The sequence below is a fragment of the Macaca mulatta genome, chromosome 1 (genome assembly GCF_049350105.2).
Source record: "Macaca mulatta isolate MMU2019108-1 chromosome 1, T2T-MMU8v2.0, whole genome shotgun sequence".
NCBI lineage: Eukaryota > Metazoa > Chordata > Mammalia > Primates > Cercopithecidae > Macaca > Macaca mulatta.
The window spans coordinates 184,732,332-184,745,461 of record NC_133406.1 but is presented as its reverse complement, the minus strand read 5'-3'; positions in this window follow the sequence as shown (position 1 = coordinate 184,745,461).

The following is a 13,130-nucleotide window of genomic DNA, read 5'->3' as shown; positions in this document are numbered from 1 at the left end:
GCTGGTTGAGGTTTTGGGATGATAATGAGGAAAATAAGGCCAGAAGACCCACATTGCCCCTCATCTGTAGCACCTGAAACTTGGAACCACCCAACAGATCCAGTTCTGCCCTGCCCTGCCCTGAAGAGCATTGCCTTCATTGTCAGCAGAGTCTAGAGAGTAATCTAAAGTTTGAATTGGCCCCTGGAGGAAGAACAGTGTGTTAAACTTCCTGTGTGACTTGAAATAAATTTCATCTTCTCTGTGGGTGTTAATTTCCCCAACTGTTAAGTGACTCAAGGAATTCAATAATGATGGCTACTATTCACTGAGCCAGGACTTCCTGCTCCTTATTTCTAATTCTTTCAACAATGCTGCTAGTTAGGCATTATGATACTTATTTTACAGATTTACATTTTACAGAACTTGGAGAAACAATGGTCCCACAGGTAGAGCCAGATCAGATTTGAACTCTGATCCATTTGATTACAAATCCTGGTATCTTTTCAGTTCTTTATACTCCTCTAAGTTTTCCTGGGCTGTTTCTTCATGTTAGATTGCTGGTTGGTTTGTTCTTCAGAATTAGGTAATTCGGGCACAGGATACAAAGCTAAAAGGGTACAATAGAGAAAAAGACTCCCTCCATTGCTTGTCTCCCATTCACTGAGCTTTTCTCCCTAGACACAATCAGCCAGTTAATAGTTTTCAGACACTCTGTTCATTTTCTTTTCCACACGTGGTAGCCTTCTATGCAAATTTTTCTACATTTTCCTTTTTTCACCTCATATATGCTGGAAAATTCCCATTTCAGTAAACATACAAGTGTCCCATTGTTCTAATGGTTGTGTATTATTCTGTTGCGTGTATGCACTATAATTTATTTTTCCAGTGCTTTATAGAATTATACTTAGGTTTTTATTCCTCTTTTGTAATTTTTACAAACAATGCTATAATAAATATCTTTCTACATGCTTTTTTTTTTGGTATATGTGCTACCTGTGGGATACATATTTAGAAATGGAACCACTTACTCAAAAGATATGATCTTTAATAAACTTTTGGAGATACTGCTAAACTGCCTTCCATAGAGATTTGGGCAATAATTTATACTCCTCTCAACAACATATAAGACTAGTCGAGGGCTCACAGAGTTCATTCCTTATCAGATTGGCATGTTTGTGATATCTGCCCACCTGATAGGTTAAAAAAGAAAAAAAGGTGTCTCATCGTTGTTTCAATTTGCATTTATTCTAAATGCAGCTGGGGACCTTCTCATGAGGTTGAGACTTTTTTATTTCTGTTTTTGAAACTGTCTCTCTGGGTGGTCCAGGTCTTAGGAATAAATATGACACATGGGTATATTTTCATGCTCTTTTGGTAAAAATACGCCAAGCTGTGAGAATTTTTCCTATTAACTTGTAGAGCACATCATCTCAGAAAAATTGTCCCTTTGCTCATGATTTGAGTTTCAAATATTTGTAGGTTGTCTTTTAACTTTGTGTATTGTGATTTTTCTAACTCAGGGTGTTTTATTTTTATATAGTTATATTTATGGCTTCAGAATTTTATGTCAAACTTAGACTTTTCCTAGTTCAACTTTCTAAAACGAATTCTCCAATTAGTTTTTTCCTGCAGTTTCATACTTAAAATATTTAAATATTCTGATCAGAAATTTGTCATCTGCATCTCAAATAGTTTTTTCCACATCTATAATTTTCTATTGAGTTTTTGTGGTAGATTATTTTATTGTCCCAAGTTATTTGACCCCTGGTCTCTATAAGATAATTTTACATCTTAATGTGTTGCCAGTGAACTGCAGCACCTCTCACCCAGGGAAGGAGTCTATACCCGTCCCCATTGATGTGTGCTTAGAAATGATCACTAATGTTTTTACAAATTGATATATTTCACACTTAAGTTTTACTTTAATGAGCATCATGTGTTTCTACCAAGTCTTTTGTTTTCATTAATTTCATAAGGATGGTGTGTCCCAGATAAAGGCTGTTCCTTCAGTCCAGGCCCAGCAGATTCACAGCCACCAAGAAATAATGTGAGTGAGAAATAAATGTTTTCTATTTTAAGCTACTGAGACTTTGGGAATTTTGTTTTTTCAAAGCTGACTAGCTAACAGTGTTAATTGTATCTCTGTTTTTTACCCTTGTATCATGAAGTATAACATACCTAAAAAAGGACACAGTTGTTCCCTGCCTTACATTATCACCAGGTTAAATCCTGCGTGATGTGATCATCAGCATCCAGGTCAGAAGTCAAAATATTGCCAGCCATCAGAAACAGGATTGGACCCCTTCCTCACAGCTATGAGTTGAGTTGTATACACCCCAAAAATTCATATGTGGAAGTCATAACCCCCAGTACCCCAGAATATGACCACATCTGGAGATCAGGTCTTTAAGAGGCAGTTCAGTTAAAATGAGTGCATTAGGGTGGACTTTCCTCCAGTATGACTAATATTCTTAGAAGATGAAATTAGGACCCATGCATGTACAGAGGGAAGCGCATGTGAATACGCAGGGAGAACACAGATATTTACCAGCCAAGGAGAAAGGCCTCAAAAGAAACCAACTGGGTCAACAACCTTGACCTCAAACTTCTAGCCTCCAGAATTGTGAGAAAGCACATCTGTTGTTTAAGTCACCCAAAGTGGTACTTTGTTGTGACAGCCCCAGCAAATGAATACACTTATTGTAGTGGTTTCCTCCCCACACAGTAGTGATAACCTCTGTACTTTCCTCCAACATCATAATTTATGTTGTGTGTTTTTCGAACTGCATAGGTCAAAACTACATTTGTGTGCATGTGTGTGTGCATGCATATGTCTGTTTGGCTTCCTGTGCTCAAGATTATATTAGTGAGATTTATCTATTTATTTGCTATAAACATATTCTAAAACATATATAAACATATGCTAAAATAATGTATTAACCAATTCTACTGTTTGCAAGCTTTTGGGTTGTTTTTATTCTGGGCCTATTATGGATAATACTGTTATAAAATTCTTGCACACATCTCTCAGTGCCTATATGCACACATTTCTGTTGAGTATATACCAAAAAATAGAATTGCTGGGTTATAGGTTCTGTGTATGTTCAACTTTAGTAGATATGTCAAATGGTTTTCTGAAGTGGTTTTAGCAATTTGTACTACCACTAGCAGTTTGAGAACATCTCCATTGTTCTACATCCTTGACAACATTTAATGTTGTCAGACTTAATTTTTGTCATTCAATAGTAGAAAATGGTTTCTCACTATGGTTTTAATTTCTGTATACAAATGAGATTAAGTACTTTTTCATGTATTGATCGGTAATTAGAATATCCTTTGGAGTAAAGTCATTTTTTATACCCTTGCATGCTTCTATTGGATTTTCAGCATTTTTCTTATTGATATGCGGATATTAGTTATATATAATGAAAGTGAGCCTTTGTTGGTTTATATATGCTGTCAATATAGTCTTTTACTCTGTGAAAATATAAAGTTGTTTCTTACTCTACATTATATTTAGAAATAAATTCCAGGTAGATTAGTGGGTCTAAATTAAACATAGAAAGCAATGCAATTTTAAAAGATAATATAGAAAAATATCTTTAGGACTTTGAAGTAGGAAAAGTATTTTTAAGCAGGGAACAAAAAATAGACTGGCAAGTCTGATCACAACAATACTAATACATTGTTCATCTAAAACCACCATTAAAAGTATGAACAAGCAAGTTCACATAGGGTAAGCCAAATTTTTAGGGATGTCTAAGTAAGCTAAATCCTCACTCTCATAGACAAAGGTTTATGGGTATTATTTAAAGTTGATTCATAAAGAAGTAATAATACATACATTACTTAAAGATTGGAAAGTACAAAAGCACGCAGTAAACCACTGTTTCTGGGAGTAGGAGTGGAGATAATGGTAGATGGGAAAGTGATGAAGAAGAGAACTCTTGGGTTTCATTATAATCCCTGAATACTATTTGATTTGTTAATTATGTACATGTGTTACTTTGAGTTTTTTTTTTTAAGATAATTTTTTTCAGATATAGTAGTGTTTCTTAAACTCTTAATGAAACACCTCTGGAGTGAAGAATGAGGACACATACCCAGAAATGTTGGCAAGCCCTAAAGCTGTAACAACGAACCCAAAAATGCTTTTATGGCCAGACACAGTGGCGAACTCCTGTAATCCTAATGCTTTGGGAGGCTGAGACAGGAGGATTGCTTGAGGCCAAGAGTTCTAGACCAGCCTGGGCAACATAGCAAGACTCTGTCTCTAAAAAAATACATGTTTTTAGATTTTCTATATATTTGTATAATAAATATATGTATTTTATAACAAAATGAGAATTTTATATTCATTAGCATGTTAGTTTTAATGTGAAATAATTATTTATTTCAAGTACTTACACATTCACCAAAATCTCCAAGCAAATTCCATATTCACCAAAATCTTCAAGCAAATTCCATGCTCAGGAAGATCCAGCAGGCTTATTTTTTGGCTGCAAATAGCCTCAGTACACCTTGTGTGCTCCCTGTGACTGTAAGTATCCCAGTTTGAGAAGGATGTTTCTAACTGGTTAATGCTGCCATAACAGCTCAATAAATTATGGCTTCCAGATGTTGTATCTACTTCAGATGTTAGATAGGGAGCACAGGGTAGTGCAGTTGAAACAGTATTCATTTTGAAATTAGAAGATCTATTTGAGTTCAGATTGGGACCTTGCTTTGAGCAAGTCACTTGAAGTTCCAAAACTTTAGACCTCTCAACTATAGAACGAGTCTAATATGTATGGATTTTGCCTACAAACCCCACAAAGCAGCTCTGTGGTTTATGTGAGAAATTATTTTCTGAACTATCTATAACATTAATCTTCTATAGTATTGGCAGAATATGTATATGTTAAATTTTAATGCTAATATTTTAAACATAAGCTGGGTATTATAATATGTAGTAGTGTCTTTATTGCTTCTGTATTTCATATTGCAAAATGTTTGCAATGGCTAGCTCGTGAGTTCCGTTTGGCAAACATTTACAAAGCATCTACTCCATATCATGTTATACGCAAAGAGCTGTCAATATACAAAAGGAATCTGTGTCCTCAAGTAACATACAATCTACATTATCTGCTTCATAGCTTTCATAGAAATGCCTTTCACACGAGCATGCATGCTGCATGTTTTCCTAGTTGTGTTACCTTGGGGAAGCCATTTCCCTTTTCTGGGCTTCAGTTTCCTTATCTATAACATAAAGATGTTGGGTCTTTACATATACTTTGGATTCATTGATTTCCAGCAATCTATATTTAGCAGGACCCCTTAATGCCTTTAAAAAATCATAGCAATTATTTATTGAGTACCTTCTCCATACTTAGTTTATGAGTCAGGGTTCAACCAGGAAGCACTCAATATTAAGCACAGAGGAAACTGGTTACACTGGTGAAAGAAGAACAAAGAAGCCAATCATGGGGGCAGTGAGATACCCAGAGATTAGCAATAGTAGGAAACCATTATTACCCACTAGGTTGCAGAGGCAAAAGAGAAGCTGAGGTTGCCAGAGCCCAGGGTTTAGAGTCACCTGGAGGAAAATAGAACCACTAAAGCATGTTTAGTGACCAGAGAGGAGACCCAACCAGAGCAAGAGATACCACCTGAGTCAGAAAGGGGCCAGGATAGATGCCCTGGACATTTTCCTCCTCTGTTTCATCTCTAACTTGAACCTACTTGGAGCTCTTTGACCAGGAGCCTGGGAAATGCCGTCTTCCAGGGTCATCCTCAGTTACACAAAGAAAAGCAGGAGAAGGACGAGGAATGGATCTGAGTACAAGCAGCACACAGACTTGCCTGCTCACCATGGTGCTCAGTACTCCTTGAAGGAGCTTACAGTGTACTGGAGAAAACCAAGCTCATATTGATGAAGCAAGAAAAAATAAATATAATGAGTTTCATTCGTGCATATTAACTGAGACCTAGAAATTATTTCCTTATTTTTTAGAATGAAGAAATGGGCACAGAGAGCTGGCTCGCCCAAATTCACACAGCAAGTCAAATGAAGCAAAATTGGAACCCATAACCATATACCTTCAAAGGACATACTCTTTCATCTCAGAAAAATGGGTGTTCAGAGAACAGCAAAGTCTATTTCTTCATCTGAAAAATGGAATTTGGGACAACTCCTATAGGAATCCTTTATCAGCATAGGCTGGAATCATCTAGGAAGGCTTAATAGAAAAGGTAGGGCTTTTCAGGAGTCTTGAAGGACATGTGAGACTCATAGAGAAAGGGCATGAATAACGTTCCTTTTGTTTCTCTGAGAAACCCTTTCTCTCTGCAGATTTGTTTGAGTTTGAGCAATGAAACATAATATTGCTTCCAGGGACCCTAATGGGCTCTCCTAAGCCAAGGCTTAGGGTTTGCAAAGCCATTGTCACATCACACAGTCCTGGGGCTTCAGGGGCTTCCCAGAAAGTATCTCAGCTTCACCCCCCTGTCCCTCGTGCCTTGTACTCTGACTGAGGGGTACCTGCGCGTTCGACATTAGCTCTCCTGGGCAATTGGATCTCTATTGGCCATACATCTGAGAACTCTCAGAAATACTGTTTATTCCTTGAGAAATCTGGAGTGAATTAAGCTGAATAAATTGGCTCTCAGCTTGGCTGTTTCAGATGGCAGCAAAGAAATAACATATGCTAACTTTCCTCCATTTTCTTGTTCTATTTTTCCTTTATGGAAGGAGAAACGAAAACACACCCATATTCATGAAAAAATTAGATTTGGTCGTATTCTCCAGCAAGTGGAAGCTGTCAATGAGAATATTTAGGTGTCTTAGAAGAGTGTTACAACAGGAAGAAAACTAGGGCATTCACTCTGATACATGTTTGTAACCTGTGCAGCATAAATCTAAATAGAAGTGGGGTATTCACAGAGCTGATCTGTAGCTGAGTTGCTAGGGCTACTGATACAGTAAGCAAACACAATAAAGAATTTTCCCTTTTTAATCCTTCACCGATCTTACCTTTCTCCTCAGTGCCAAACATTTATTAAAAGAAAGCCACATGGGGACTTTGAAAACATTCAGAAGGAAACAAAAGGAGAAATAATCTGGGGATAATTAATCATGATTATAGCTGACACATGCATTATTTTAACTGCTCAATCTTGGTTTACAAATAATTAATGATAACAATTATAGCTGGGTGCGGCATGGTGCTAAGTTCTTAGTATATTATTACCCCCTGCCTATGTAACAATAGCCCTGTAATCTAAGTATTATGATTATTCTTAGCTTACAAATGATAAAACTGAGACCTTAAACAGCTTTCCCGAACTAACACATTTAGAAAGTCCAGGAGTCAGTTTTCCACTTTGAGTCGTTCAACTGTGATGTCCTGGCTCTAAGTGATTATACCATACTGGATGTTATAAGTATGGAGATGTGCTGTCCTTATCTCCCCTTCAAGAAAGGATTTGTTGTCCCAGCTGCTGGGGGTACTGTCAGACCCCTCGGGGATTATGTCAGCTGCAGAGAGCCACCTTCCCCAAGGTCAAACCTTTCCCAGGGCTGCTCATGTCTAGTGACCACGGAGCAATCCTGGACATAGGCCCTCTTTCATAGTTATCTTTTATGGAGTAACATTGGCTCATTAAAGAGAGGAGATTTCCCCAGCATTATTACCCCAGTGAGACCTGTGCTCATCACACTTGCTTTTATTTAGTACCTGTCTTCTCCACTTACCTTTGAGCTCCCCTAAGGTAAAGCCCACATCCATTGGTTACTTGACATTCCATCATGGAGCTGGCAGCCTTTCAAGTCACCTAGTATATGTCCAGAGCATGATTCCTAGGTGTGCCCTTGGAACCCAAAGAATCCTACCAAGTGTTTTGTTTCCTACTGTATGGTAGCAGATGTAAGATCGGGCACTTTGTCTTTTGGAAGAGATGTCCCAGCATGCCCCTGATCACTGAACCCTTAAGCACTTCACTACACTGACAGATCTCTGAATTTTTTTAGGTTTTATTTTCCACCCTCTGGAGCACCTTTGTCTTCCCATGGCCTCAAGTGTGCTGGATACTTCTTGATTATTTTGCTAGATCCATATGATGTTATCAATGTAATGCTTCAATATGATGTTCCATGGGATGTCCAGGAGGTTTAGATCTCTTTGGACTGTATTACAATAGACAATGCACAAATTAACATGGGCTTGGGGCAACATTGCACATGAATATTTTGTCTCTTTCATTTGAAGGCTAAAGTTTCAAAATTGCCTTTTCTGATTGGAATACATAAAAACAAAACAAAACAAAACACTTGCCAAATCAAAGCTCTTGAGTCCTTGTTAGTCTTAATCAAAGACACCACATCTAGCACAGCAGCAGCATTGGGGTTACTTTCTGACTGAGCTTGCAGTAGTCTATAGTCACTCTCTAGGATCCATTGGCTTAGGCAGGGACCAGATTGGTGAATTCAATATGGTGTGATCCACTGCCCCTATGTCCTTGAGATCCTTAGGAGTAACACTAATCTTCTAACCCCCATGGAGATATGATATTGTTTTTGATTTACTGTCTTAGTCAGGGTGAGAAGCACATATGTTAGAAGCTTCTCCTTGGATTCACCATTATAATAGCTCCTGCTTCACAGACCCAAAGTGGTGGTTACTCTAACTGCCAAGTATGCCCATTCCATTTATGCATTCAGGGACTGAGGAAATAAAAACCATGTAGGATGGCTAATTCACCAACCTTTGGCCAGGATTGCATTTCCAGGGCCCTTATATGCTATCACTGTCAAAGGAGATCTGTGAGAACTCTCTCTGTTTCTTAGAGTTCCCCTTTTCCCCAGTCAACTAAGTAAATGGCTAGAGTTCTCTTTGAGGAAGGACTGGGAACTATCACAGTGTATATGTGTTGTGGTGTGGCAGCACCCTTCCTCTTGGGGACTGAGCCAAGTATGAGAAGTAGGAAAAGGACTAGGACAAACTCCTCCAGCCTTTTGCTCCTCCATTTTTGCTATCATTGCCTTATATGTATTAAGCAGAACATTCATTGACTGACCATCTTTTCTGCCCCTAACAATGTAGTTTTCTCTTAATCATCTCCACAATCCTGTATGGCTCAAGCCCCTTTGGCTGAAACTCCAAATTTAGCAATTATTATGGTAACCTCAAACTCCTGGTTTCTGGCAGTTTAGTACCACTACCTGACCTCTATTACTCCATCCCAACTGGCCCCATGAGAGTGCAGACCTAGTGCATATCTCATTCTTATCACTTTTATCCTCACTTTTATCTGATTAGATAAGCTAAGGAACAGGAGCCAAGTAGAATACCTAATTAAATTGGAAGTGGCCCACATTCAGAGACTGGATCTTCCTAACGAAAAATGATACACACAAACATATATATATATACACACACACATACATATAAAAGTTACATCTCAAATTTAGGATTGGTTCCAAATTTCAAACTTTTGTATTAAAATAAAATTTCATTATAACAACATTTCTTTTCTTTTCTTTTTTGTTTTGAGACAGAGTTTCTCTCTGTCTCCCAGGCTGGAGTGCAGTGGCATGATCTCGGCTCACTGCAACCTCCAACTCCTGGGTTCAAACAATTCTCTGCCTCAGCCTACTGAGTAGCTGGGATTGATTACAGATGCCCACCACCACACCTGGCTAATTTTTATATTTTTAGTAGAGATGGGGTTTCACCATTTTGGCCAAGCTGGTCTTGAACTCCTGACCTAGTGATCCACTCACCTCAGCTTCCCAAAGTGCTGGGATTACAGGTGTTAGTCACTGAGCCCTGCCTAATGTTTCCTTTTTTAAAAAAAAAAAAACAAAAAAAACAAAAAAACAAAAAAAACTTTTATTTTAGGTTCAGCGGTACATGTGCACATTTGTTATAAAGATAAACTCATGTCATGCAGTTTGGTGGACAGATTATTTCATCACCTAGGTACTAAGCACAGTACCCAATAGGTAGTTTTCCTGATCCTCTCCCTCCTTTCACACTCCTCCCTCAAATAGGGTCCAGAGTCTATTGTTCCCCTCTTTGTGTCCATTGGTTCTCATTATGTAACTTATACTGATAAGTGAGAACATGCAGTATTTGGTTTTCTGTTCCTGTGTTAGTTTGCTAAGGATAATGTTTTCTAGCTCCATCTATGTTCCTAAAAAGGACATAAGCTCATTCATTTTATGGCTGCATAGTATTCCATGGTATATATGTACCATATTTTCTTTATCTAGTCTACCACTGGTGGGCATTTAGGTTGATTCCATGTCTTTGCTATCATGAATAGGGCTGTAATGAATGTACACATGTGTATGTGTCTTTATGGTAGAACAACTTATATTCCTTTGGTGCAGACCCAGTAACAGGATTGCTGGGTTAAATTGTCATGCTGTTTTTAGTTCTTTGAGGGATCATCACATTGCTTTTCACAATGGTTGAACTGATTTGCACTCCCATCAGCAGTATATAAGCATTCTCTTTTCTCCACAACCTCAACAGTGTCTATTATATTTTACTTTTTAATAATACCATTCTGACTGGTGTGAAATGCTATCTCAGTGTGGTTTTTATTTGCATTTCTCTAATAAGTAGTGATATTGAGCATTTTTTCATATGCTTGGTGGCCGCTTGTATGTCTTTTGAAAGGTGTCTGTTCATGTCCTTTGCACATTTTTTAATGGGGTTGTTTTATGTGCGTCAATTAAAGTTCCTCATAGATTCTGCATATTAGACCTTTGTCAGATGCATAGTTTGCAAATACTTTCTCCTATTCTGTAGGTTGTCTGTTTACTCTGTTGATAGTTTCTTTTGCTGTGCAGAACCTTCTTAGTTTAATTAAAGCCCATTTGTCAATTTTTGCTTTTGTTGAAATGGCTTTTGGACTTTTCATCATGAAATCTTTGCCACTTCCTATATCCAGAATGGTATTTCATAGGTTATCTTCCAGAGTTTTTATAGTTTGGTGTTCTACATTTAAGTCTTTAATCCATCTTGCATTGACTTTGTATGTGGTATAAGGAAGGGGTCCAGTTTCAAAATTCTGCATGTAGTTAACCAATTATCCCAGCACTGTTTATTGAATAGGGAGTCTTTTCCTCATAGCTTGTTTTTGTCAGCTTTGCCAAAGATCAGATGGTTGTAGGTATGTGGTATTATTTCTGAGCTCTCTGTTCTGTTCCACTGGTCCATGTGTCTGATTTTGTACCAGTACTGTGCTATTTTGGTTGCCATAGCCCTGTGGTATAGTTTGAAGTTGGGTAACATGATGCCTCCAGCTTTGTTCTTTTTACTCTTTTTACTTAGGATTGCTTTGGTTGTTTTGGCTCTTTTTCAGTTCCATATTAATTTTAGAATAGCTTTTTTGAGTTCTGTGAAGAATGTCACAGATAGCTTGATAGGAATAGCATTAAATCTATAAATTGCTTTGGGCAGTATGGCCATTTTAATAATTATTGGTTCTTCCTATCCATGAGCATGGAATGTTTTTCCATTTCTTTGTGTCATCTCTGATTTCTTTGAGTAATGTTTTGTAATTTTCCATTGTAGAGATCTTTTACTTCCTTAGCTGTATTCCTAAGTATTTATTCTTTTTATGGTGATTGTGAATGGGATTGCATTCCTGGTTTGGCTCTTGGTTTGGATGGTGTTGGTGTATGGGAATGCTACTGATTTTTATATGTTGATTTTGTGTCCTGAAACTTTGCTGAAGTTTTTTACCAGCTGAAGGTCTTTTGGGCAGAGATTATGGGATTTCCTAAATATCGAATCATGTCATCTGCAAACAGCGATAGTTTAACTTCCTCTCTTCCTATTTGGGATGCCTTTTATTTTTTTCTCTTGCCTGATTGCTCTGACCAGGACTTCCAGTACTGTGTTGAATAGGAATGGTAAGAGAGGGTTTCCTTGTCATGTGCTAATTTTCAAGGGGAATGCTTCTAGCTTTTGGCCATTGAGTATGATGTTGGCTGTGGGTTTGTCATAGATGGCTCATATTATTTTGAAGTATGTTCCTTCACTGACAAGTTTGTTGAGGGTTTTTAACGTAAGCGAATGTTGTATTTTATCAAAAGCCCTTTTCTGCATCTATTGAGAAAATCACATGGTTTTTGTCTTTAGTTTTTTTATGTGATGAATCACATGTATTGATTTGCATGTCTTGAATGAACCTTGCATCCCAGGCATAAAGCCCACTTGATTATTGTGGATGAGCTTTTTGATGTGGTGCTGGATTCAGTTTGCTAGTATTTTGTAGCGGATTTTCACATCTATGTTCATCAAGAATATTGGACTACAATTTTCTTTTTTTGTTGTGTCTCTGCCAGGTTTTGGTCTCAGGATGATGCTGGCCTCATATAATGAGTTTGGGAGGAGTCCCTCCTCCTCAGTTTTTTGGAATAGTTTCAGTAGGAAAGGTACTATCTCTTCTTTGTATGTCCAGTAGAGTTTGGCTGTGAATCTGTCTGGTCCTGACTTTCTTTATGTTGGTAGGCTATTTATTACTAATTCAATTTCAGAGCCCATTATTGGTCTCAATTTCATCATGGTTCAGTCTTGGGAGAGTGTATGTGTTCAGGGATTTATCCATTTCTTTTAGACTTTCTAGTTTGTGTTCATAGAGGTGTTCACAGTAGACTCTGATGATTATTGTATTTCTGTGGGTTCAGTGGTAATGTTCCCATTGTCATTTCTAATTGTGATTATTTGGATCTTTTCTCTTTTCTTCTTTATTAGTCTAGCTAGTGGTCAATCTATCTTATTACTTTTTTCAAAGAACAAACTCCTGGTTTTGTTGATCTTTTGCATGTTTTATTTCATGTCTCAATCTCCTTTAGTTCAGCTCTGATTTTGGTTATTTTTTGTCTCCTGCTAGCTTTGGTGTTGACTTACTCTTGCTTCTCTTGTTCTTCTAGTTGTAATTTTATGTTGTTAATTTCAGATATTTCTAACTTTTTGATGTGGACATTTAGTGCTATAAATTTTCCTCTTAACACTGCTATAGCTGTGTCCCAAAGATTCTGGTATGTTGTATCTTTGTTCTCATTAGTTTCAAATAACTTCTTGATTTCTGCCTTAATTTCATTATTTCCCCAAGAGTCACTCAGAAGTGGGTTGTTTAATTTTCATGTAATT